This window comes from Prionailurus viverrinus, chromosome B1, assembly GCF_022837055.1.
Source record: "Prionailurus viverrinus isolate Anna chromosome B1, UM_Priviv_1.0, whole genome shotgun sequence".
NCBI classification, from domain to species: domain Eukaryota; kingdom Metazoa; phylum Chordata; class Mammalia; order Carnivora; family Felidae; genus Prionailurus; species Prionailurus viverrinus.
Window position 1 is genome coordinate 105,424,348 of NC_062564.1, and position 9,761 is coordinate 105,434,108.

Consider the following 9,761-nt stretch of genomic DNA (forward strand, 5'->3'; position numbering starts at 1 on the left):
AAATTAAGATAATGATCATTAGAACTGATTTCACTTCATTCTTTCCAAATCCATCTTATACTGCTTTAACAAGAAATGAAATCCAGATGTTGGAATGATGCAAGACACTTTGTTTTAAGCCCTGTAAAGCAGAGGCATGCTTTCTAGTTAGTATAACCATCGATTTCAAAAACAAACTCTTTAGTTTCTTTATAAAATTGCTTTAGCTAAGAAAACTCTGGGATGTAAATCATTAAGGGTTACCAATAGCACTCAGGAGATGAGTAAATAAATGATAGATGCTACCCAGGTACAACCCAAAATCATAAATAACACTGTCTCAGAGTTTTAAGTAACTTTTGCTCAAAGACTGATAAGATTTATAGTATGGCAAATGTGCTTTTTTCTCACAGAATTAATGGAATGACAAATACACAAATGTTAATATTCAAGATGCAAAATAATTTAGGATAACATCCAACTAATAATATTCATCACAAAAAATTAGTAGAAGAAATCATTAATAAGAATTACAAGATTTTTAAGTGGAACCATACAGGTAACAAATGTATATACAACAACACTAATATTTTGGTCCAAGGACAATTAATCTCAGCAACCTTGTAAATCTTAGTAAATAATTTCCTTTCCTTTCTTTGGTTCGTGAGTCCATTTGTGAGCTACTATTATACTAATTACCTTTATTTCATTTTTCTGTGAAAGAAGGAAAGAAAAAGGTAGCTGTTTCAAAGGCTATCTACTCTTGAAGGAAACTACATAGAAGACATTCTTATTAAGTAATACATTATCAAATATATCAAATATAAATTATTATATTGTTCAGAAGAATTTCAGAGAAAACGTGTGATAAGTGCATGCATCATATAAAAGATGCATGTGGAACTGTTCTGTTAATTGAAGAAGGAAGTAAATGACCACCTTTGATAAATACAGTTTTTAAAAATTCTGTAGAAATGACTGATTCATACTGAAAAATTTATTCACTTTGTCCTATGCTCCTTGTAACAAATAATATATTTATTTTTGATGAAACTGTTTTCCTTTGTTTGTAATGTTTATTTATTTATTTTGAGAAAGAGTGAAAGCACAAGTGGGGGAGGGGCAGAGAGAGAGGGAGAGAGAGAATCGTGAGCCGGTCCTGCATTATCAGCAAGGGCTTGAATTCACATACCATGAGATCATGACCTCAGCGGAAATTGAGTTGAATGCTTAACCAACTGAACCACCCAGGCACTCCACAAATAATATATATATTTTTTGTAACATAGATAGTGAAAAGGGTGGTCTATGACTGAAAACAAAAAAATAAAACAATGGGCACATCCAGGAATTGGGTCTCTACTCTTAAAATAAAACTTTGGCATTATTCTTTAACCAATCATGCCATTTGATTTAAATAACACATAATAATGTACACAAATATGGTGACATCTTTCATTGCCTTTAGACATTTAGAAGAAAATTATTGAGTCCCATGTATATTTTTGGATAAATTTAAGAAAATTCAAAACTGCAGTCATTTGGCTACAATATATTAGACACTAGAGACACAAGCTCTTGGTTCCTACCTTCAAGGTATTCAAGTAAGCGTTGACAAACTGTGAAGTGAGGGCCTTAGCTCTCTGTGGTGACTACTCTGCAGTCTTAGTACAAAAGCAGCCACAGATAATCTGTAAGTGATAGTGTTCCTGTGTTGTAATAAAACTTTATTTCCAAAACAGGCAAGAGCTGTATTTGGCCTTTGAGCTGAAGCTTGATGATCAGTAGTTAGAATAAAGGAAAAATAATATAACTAACTAGCAAAATAATAATATTAAAAGATATTTCCTTGGAATTGTGTTTCTAAATATTAGCAGAATATCTTTCTTTCAGCAGAACAAAATGGTCACAGAGGCTACCAGACAAGCCACATTTTTTAAACATCCATTTAAAGACATCAGAAGTGCTGAACCAATCAGGATAAGGAGCTTCCAGAGAAGATGAGAAGCTGAGAATATGGACTTGCCAAGGGGGCACTACAGCTGGGAACCAGCAAATCAGCAGAACCTTTGTTGACCTCCTGGAGCTATCTCAGTGATCCTCAGCCAGGGGTAATTTTGCCTCCAGGGGACATCTGACAATGTCTGGGGACATTTTTGATTATCATGGTGTGGGGGAGGGGATGGTTTGCTTTGGGCATCTAGTGAGTAACAGCCAGGAATGCAGCTAAATACCCTAAAAAGCACAGAACCCCCATTCCCAATAAAAATTACGTGGCCCCAAATGCCAACAATACCTAATTTGAAAAACCCTGGGCTATGGGAACAAATTAGAGGCTTAGAATCTTACACACACATACCCCCCAAGTATATATAATTCTTAATCCTGAATTGGGTTAGACATTTTCTAGAAATCACTGTGTTATATTATTACAGTCTCAGGTCTGGAATATTCCTGCCCTTATTAAATTCCACATCTTCCTTCCTCTAGGTCCCAATCCCATTACAGATACATTGTTTCTCAGCAAAACACCTTATCACTTACCTTAATGATGAGGTTAAAATCATCCTACAAATGGCTCTACTTCCTTCCTTTCCACATAATTTTTTTCTATAACTTCACTCATTTTTTTCCATCTTTTATAGTCTTTCTTCTTTTTAGATTATTCTCCTATCTCCTTCCTTTTGCAGTTATTGAAAAAAGAGTCAACATGTACTTTGTCCACTTTATTATAATCTAATGTCAGTTTCAGTGACTCTACAAGTGCCTTCTTAGCCAAATCTCAATTGTGAAACCAATGGTCTTCCTTTAGCCACAGTACTTAGTGCTGCTAAAAGCCTCCTATGTCCTTCTCTACATTTACTAAGCTGATTCTCCTTCTATAATCTTTTTTCCCCCTTCACCACCCCACCCACTAAATACGCCCCTCAAGGTTCTATGTTCAGTATACCAATTATCATACTGTGCTTCTTGGCTTCAAATCCACCCATTCTTGGGTAGGATCTTGAGCTTGGGTTAGGACTCTCAAACTGCATTTTGACTTTGCCTGCAGCTCCTTATTAAGTCTGCCAATAGGGGGCGCTAGAGGGAGAGTGCAAAGCCAGATAAGAGAGAAGCAGCTTGCTCCTATCAGATTGTTTCCTGTTCCTACAGCAGTAAGTTCCAGTAGCAGCCATTAATTCCAGTCTGTACCTATTCAAACACTTGCAGAAACAGTCTTATGACTCCCATCAGAAACACCAGCACCAGGCAAACGGCAACCCCCCCTCAGAGGTCTGGGCCAGCCCCACTCAGTCCCACCTTCAAATTTCCATGTTTTAGTAATTCCACCTTCTTCCCTTTGTTCCCCTAGACCTATCTGGTGGACAGGGACAGAGTTGCCTTCTTGCACTTGCTAACTCCATAATGCCCAGGTGTTCTTACTTGTCTTTTCAGTTACTTAATAGATCCACTAAATACAGAGAATTGGCACTATTATAGCCATCATTGTCTTGTTTATTCAACCGGAGAGTGATGTAACTGCATTTATCTTGAAACATTTTGAATGTATTTTTCCCCTAACTGACATGAGGGATATATAAAATTTTGATGTTCATTGAAATTGATATTAATCATGGGAAAAGGTTTGGCCTCTTGAGGCTTAACTCACAGCCAAGTTCACCTTTTCATAGAGCCTCCAGATAAGACCTCCATTACTTGTTATTGGATGAGGGTGGTTATAGTGTAGGCAGAGTGTGGACCTAAAACTGGAAGTTTGAAAGGTTGAACGACAGAGGGTGGTTTTTTGTTTTTTGTTTTTTGGTTTTTGGTTTTTGGTTTTTGGGTTTTTTTGGTGACTATAAACCTTGATAGAACAGGCACCTTTGGGCTAAATTATGGACATCTGAAACACATGCCTCACTCGGGCTTATTTATTGTATAATTTCAAGACTGCAGGAATCATGACTATTCAAAGAAAGGTTGTAGATGTGGTAACATCACAAGGGGTACATACTCTATGTTGACTTGCGAAGCCACTGAGAAGGGAGTCAATACTGGAAGGCCCTGAACCAGGTATCCTAAAACTGATTTGGACATATACCTTCTGTTTTTGCATCTAAAAGCCTATGTAACTGGGAAAGCAAGCCTTTATAGAGAAAGAAACCTTTGGGTCTAGGAAGAAATGCAAATCACAATATACAATAGGATATGTGCGACAGTAGAGGTTTGCTATGTTATGGTATCTCAGAAGAGGATAAAAAAATTTGCTGGTGATGAAAGGAGTGGTTATGGGACACTGCCAAAAGATAATCTGATATTTGAGCTGGGCTTTTGTAGACAGAAAGAGATGGGAAAGGAAGGGGGGAGAAAGAGAGAGTAGAAGGGAGGTAAAAGGTAAGGAGGTAGGCAAGGAGCAAAGCAGAAAGCAAGAGAAGGAAAGAGAGAGAGAGGAAGAATGAAGGATACTGCAGGCAGAGAGATCTTAACAAGAACACGGGGACACAAGTAGGCATGAACATTTAAGGACTAACTGACAGGTGCAGCTAGAGAATAAAAGCTGGACAGTGAGGTGTGTCCCAAGTGCTAGAGGCTAGTTGGAAGAGTTGACTGGGATAAGATTAAAGTGCCCCCTCAATTTTAGACTTTATCTTAAAGCAATGAAGAGCTAACAAATGTTTTTAAACAAATAAATAATACATTGAGGGATTTTTTTATGTTTTTTATGTGTTTTATGTTTTTATGTGTTTTGTTTTGTTATGTTTTGGAAGCTGCTGTTTAATTTTTTTTTCATGTTTATTCATTTTTTGAGAGACAGAGCACGAGCAGGGGTTGGGGCAGAGAGAGAGGGAGACACAGAATCCTAAGCAGGCTTCAGGCTCACAAACCGTGAGATCATGACCTGAGCCAAAGTCAGCTGCTTAACTGACTGAGCCACCCCGGTGTCCCAGATGCTGCTGTTTAGATGCATGTTTTAGAAAGTTACTCTGGGAATAGTATGGGAGGGAGAGTATGTTCTATACTGCTTCTGCTACTAATAGCAATGAATTGGATATTGAAAAGTAGCTACTGACAGAGGAGAGGATTTAAACTATATCAGTGAGGGGTGCGTGGGTGGCTCACTTGGTTGAGCTTCCAACTCTTGATTTTGGCTCAGGGAATGATCCCAGAGGTGTGGGATCCATGTTAAGCATGGAGACTACTTAGGATCCTCTCTCTCTCTCTCTCTCTCTCTCTCTCTCTCTCTCTCTCCCTTAGTCCCCTCCGCCCCCCAAATTAAATGTCTGAGAATTGCCAAGCTTGAGCACACTCTCTAAAATTAAACAAACAAACAAACAAACTACATCAATGACAACAGAAATGGAAAACACTTACCAGCTATTGCTTTGAGGGGTGATGTAGTGTGATGGCAGGCTCTGGGACAAGCAGCTTAGGTTGGATTCTTTGATTTCCAGTTGTTAATGACATAAAGTTTTGCCAGTTATTTAACTTCTCTATAACTCAGTTTCTGTAAAAGAGTAATAAAAATAATATCTACCCATAAGGTTGCTAAGGGGATTAAACGAATTAACATATTTATTTTTTATTTTTTTAAATGTTTATTTTGAGAGAGCAGAGGGAGGGGCAGAGAGAGAGGAGAGAGAGAATCCCAAGCAGGCTCTGTGCTGTCAGCACAGATCCCAATGTGGGGCTTGATCTCACAAATGCTGAGATCATGACCTGAACCAAAATCAACAGGTGGAAGCTCAACCAAGTGAGCCACCCAGGTGTCCCAATGAGTTAATATATTTAAAGCACTTAGAATATACAGTACATGACACATAGTGATTGTCATGTAAACATTCAATTATTAATATTGTCTATTCAGAGGAGAAGTAAGTCTCATACTTTTGGAATGGAGGAAAAAGAGAGCATTTAATTTGAAATGTAAAGTGTAGGAAAAATGCCAAAATGCAAAGACTGTAAGAGTTAAGAGGGTACTCCCAGTGGAGGAAATAGCAAGAGCAAAGACTCAGAAAGGATATATGTTCAGGTTCCAGCAAAACGTTCAGAGGGTCATGCTTCAACAGAAAAAAAGTTATTTTTAGGCTCTTCAAAGAGCCTAAAAGCAAGGAAGAACCAGCCTTGCCCCTAACACAACAGTTTCTCTATGTATTAGTAAAGGACCATAAAAATTTATCATTCATCCGTGACACCTATGAGAACTAAAAGAAAAGTAAAACTGATGAAAATTAAATACATTAATATTTATTTTAATATTTTTAATACTTTAAATATTTATGTATTCACCAAAAAGTGCTTTATTCAAAAATTGTTTTCAAATATAAGTCTTTCCAGGAAAAAACGAATATGTATCTACACGTTAAAGGAAATTCAAAACTTTTTATATTGATTATCTGAACATTTAAAAATGACTTAAGTGCAATTATAAGAAAATAAAATTATAGATTAATATCCCCATGAGCATAGATGCAAAAGTCCTCTATAAGATATGAGCAAATCTAATACAGGACATATAAAAAGGATAATACATCAAGACCAAGTGGGGTTTATCTCAGAAATGCAAGACTGGTTTAACATTGAAAATTTAATCATTGTAACTCATTTCATTAATGGAATAAAGGGAAAGAATATACAGTTATCTCAATAGTTGCAGAGAAAGTATGATCAAGAAAAAAATATATCAACTAACTACAGTTGACCTCTGTACAATGTAGCAGTTAGTGGAACTAACTTCTTGTGCATTCAAAAATCCTCATATAACTTTTGGTTCCCCATTAACTTAACTACTAATAGCCTACTATTGACCAGAAGCCTTCCCAATAACATATAGTTGATTAACACATATTTTGTATATTATATGCATTATATACTGTATTCTTTCAATAAAGTAATTTAGAGCAAAGAAATTTTTTTACCCTTTTTTTAAAGTACATTTATTTATTTTGAGAGAGAAAGGGAGCATGCACTCAAGCAGGGAAGGGACAGAGAGAGAGGGAAAGAGAGAGAATCCCAAATTCACAGTACCTAGCCAGATTGAGGGGTTGTTGGAACTCACCAACTGTGAGATCATGATCTGAGCCTAAGTCAGACGCTCAACTGACTGAGACACCCAGGTGCCCTGAAAAGAAAACGTTATTGAAAATAATAAGGAAGCAGGGTGCCTGGGTGGCTCAGTTGGTTGAACTCACAGTTGTGAGTTGGAGCCCCACATCAGGCTCTGTGCTGACAGCTTCGAGCCTGGAGCCTGCTTCAGATTCTGTACCTCCCCTCTCTCTGCCCTTCCCTTGCTCATGCTCTGTCTCTCTCTCTCAAAAATAAATAGTAAAACATTAAAATTTTTAAAAAAGAAAGTAACAAGGAAGAGAAAGTACACTTACAGTACCGCACTTCATTTATAAAAGAAAAAAAACCTGTGTGTAAGTGGACCCATGCAGTTCATACCCATGTAAGTAAAAGGTCATCTGTAAGAAGGGAACTACCTTAATTTCATCAAGAGTATCTTTTCTAAAAATCAGCAACTGCATTTTACTTAGTAGTGAATTTTGAATATTTGCCTCTTGAGTTGGAATTAAAACAGGAGTGATCACTATTTACCATTTCCGTTCTACATTGTACTAGAGGAATTAGTGAATCAGTGCTATAAGGCAAGAAAAATAAAAGAAACAAAAAGTGGAAGAAAAAACAAAAATACTTCTTTTAGAAAAGAAAAAGTAAAGTTGTCATTATTTTCAGATAACATGATTATGTATGTAAAAAACCCAAATGAATGTATGAACTAATTGTTAGGATTAATAAGCACAGTTACTGGAAACAACCTCAATATCTTTTGCCTTCATTCAGAGTATATTTGCTTCAATAAATGTTTTCCCAAACAAAATTCATCAAATTATCTCTCTCTGTGATTCCTTTGAATGTTTTGCCAAATTTAAATTCTTTCAAATTTCACTCTATTTTGGCAGAGAGAATTACTTTCTCCAAATAAAAGTAAGAGCATAATCAAAAGACATTCAAGACAGCCCAAAGATCTATTATCTAATTTGAAAATCAAATCTTTTGCACCATTTGAGCTTTTATTTAATATGTTTAATTCTTCTTTTGTTTTAGTAAAAATAAATTGCAAAGTCATCTACTGGCAAGTACAGTTGACCATTGAACAATGTAGGGTTTAAGTGTCCCAACACCCCTGCACAGTAAAAAATCTGTATCTTTTGACTTCCTGCAAAATTAACTCTTAATATCCTACTGTTGACCAGAATCCTTAGTGATAACATAAATAGTTGATTAACACATACTTTGTATGCTTATTAGACACTTTACTTTTACAATAAAGTAAGCTAGAGAAAGGAAAATGTTATTAAGAAAATCATGAGGAAGAGAAAATACATTTAACAGTGCTGAACTGATTTATTGAAAAACACCTGCATATAAGTGGACCTATGCAGTTTAAACCCAATTTTTCAAGTATCAACTGTGTTGATTTTAGGAACTGCTGCTTGCTAACCATTTCAAAAGTTGAACTTCTGGGGATTTGATGTATTGAGTACTTTGTTTTCACATTTCCAAGTAATTTTAAACACTTACAAGTGAGTTCAATATTATTGTACTACACTTATACTGATTTACAAAGAACGTCTTTAAAGGTTCAAACATTTCTAAACTTTGATTAATAACGAGTAGCAAAGAGAAAAAGCACCTACTTCTACACTGAATCTGAATTGTTTTTTATTTCAACATCAAGTTTGTAAAAAATATACATTGAGGCATTTGGGTGGCTCAGTTGGTTAAGCGTCTGACTTCAGCTTCAGGTCATGATGTCACAATTTGTTAGTTTGAGCCCCACCTTGGACTCTGTGCTGACAGCACAGAGCCCAACTGGGATCCTCTGTCTCCCTCTCTCTCTGCCCCTCCCCCACTCATTCTTTTTCTCTCTCTCTCAAATAAAATAACATATATATGTTATTTTATATATGTGTGTGTGTGTGCATGTGTGTGTGTGTGTGTAAAGTTCAGTTACTCTAAATGCACGTATGTACAAAATATTTATGAAATTTGATAACTATAGCTTCTATTTCAGTTATTAGATTATCATAGCCTTTTTAAGATGCATTTATGAATTTTGTAGGTACCACAACCAATACAAAATCACTTTTATTCAATGTATATTTCTTAATTTAGTGGAACATTATTTTTACCATGTTTTTACAAGGTTCTCCATCACAATTTAAATTCATTTTATTAATATATAAAACAATTTTATCTCAATGTTGAACTTTTAAATTAAATTTATAATGGCTTTAACAATATTGTCAGATGTTTTGTCTTAACAAAATGAACTTTAAATTGTTTTACTTTCATTCCATGATTTGTATGGGCGGGGGGAACTGAACCATTTTAAACTGGTTGGTGTCCTATTTGTAACACCTGATATGTTGTTATAAGACTTACATCATTTAATTATCCATGAAGTTATTCTGTTAAAGGAACCAATAAAGTAATAGCTAAAAATAGTAATACAAAATACAATAGTAATACAAAAAAAAGTATGGTCATAAGAAAATTTGGAATCTAAAATTAAATCATTCGATCCAAATGAAAAGTCATGCTTCACAGAGTGACACTGTAAATACACCTTCTGCAACTGCACGTTAAATCATGACCTACACGCATAATCATCTTAAAATAATATTAATTTCTGAAGTGGATTCTTTCAGTTTTCAGGTGGTCAGTCATTAGGACCCTCTAGTTGGATAGGGAGTTTTAACACTTGCAAAAGCTTTCTTGAGAAACAGAAAGTTAGTACT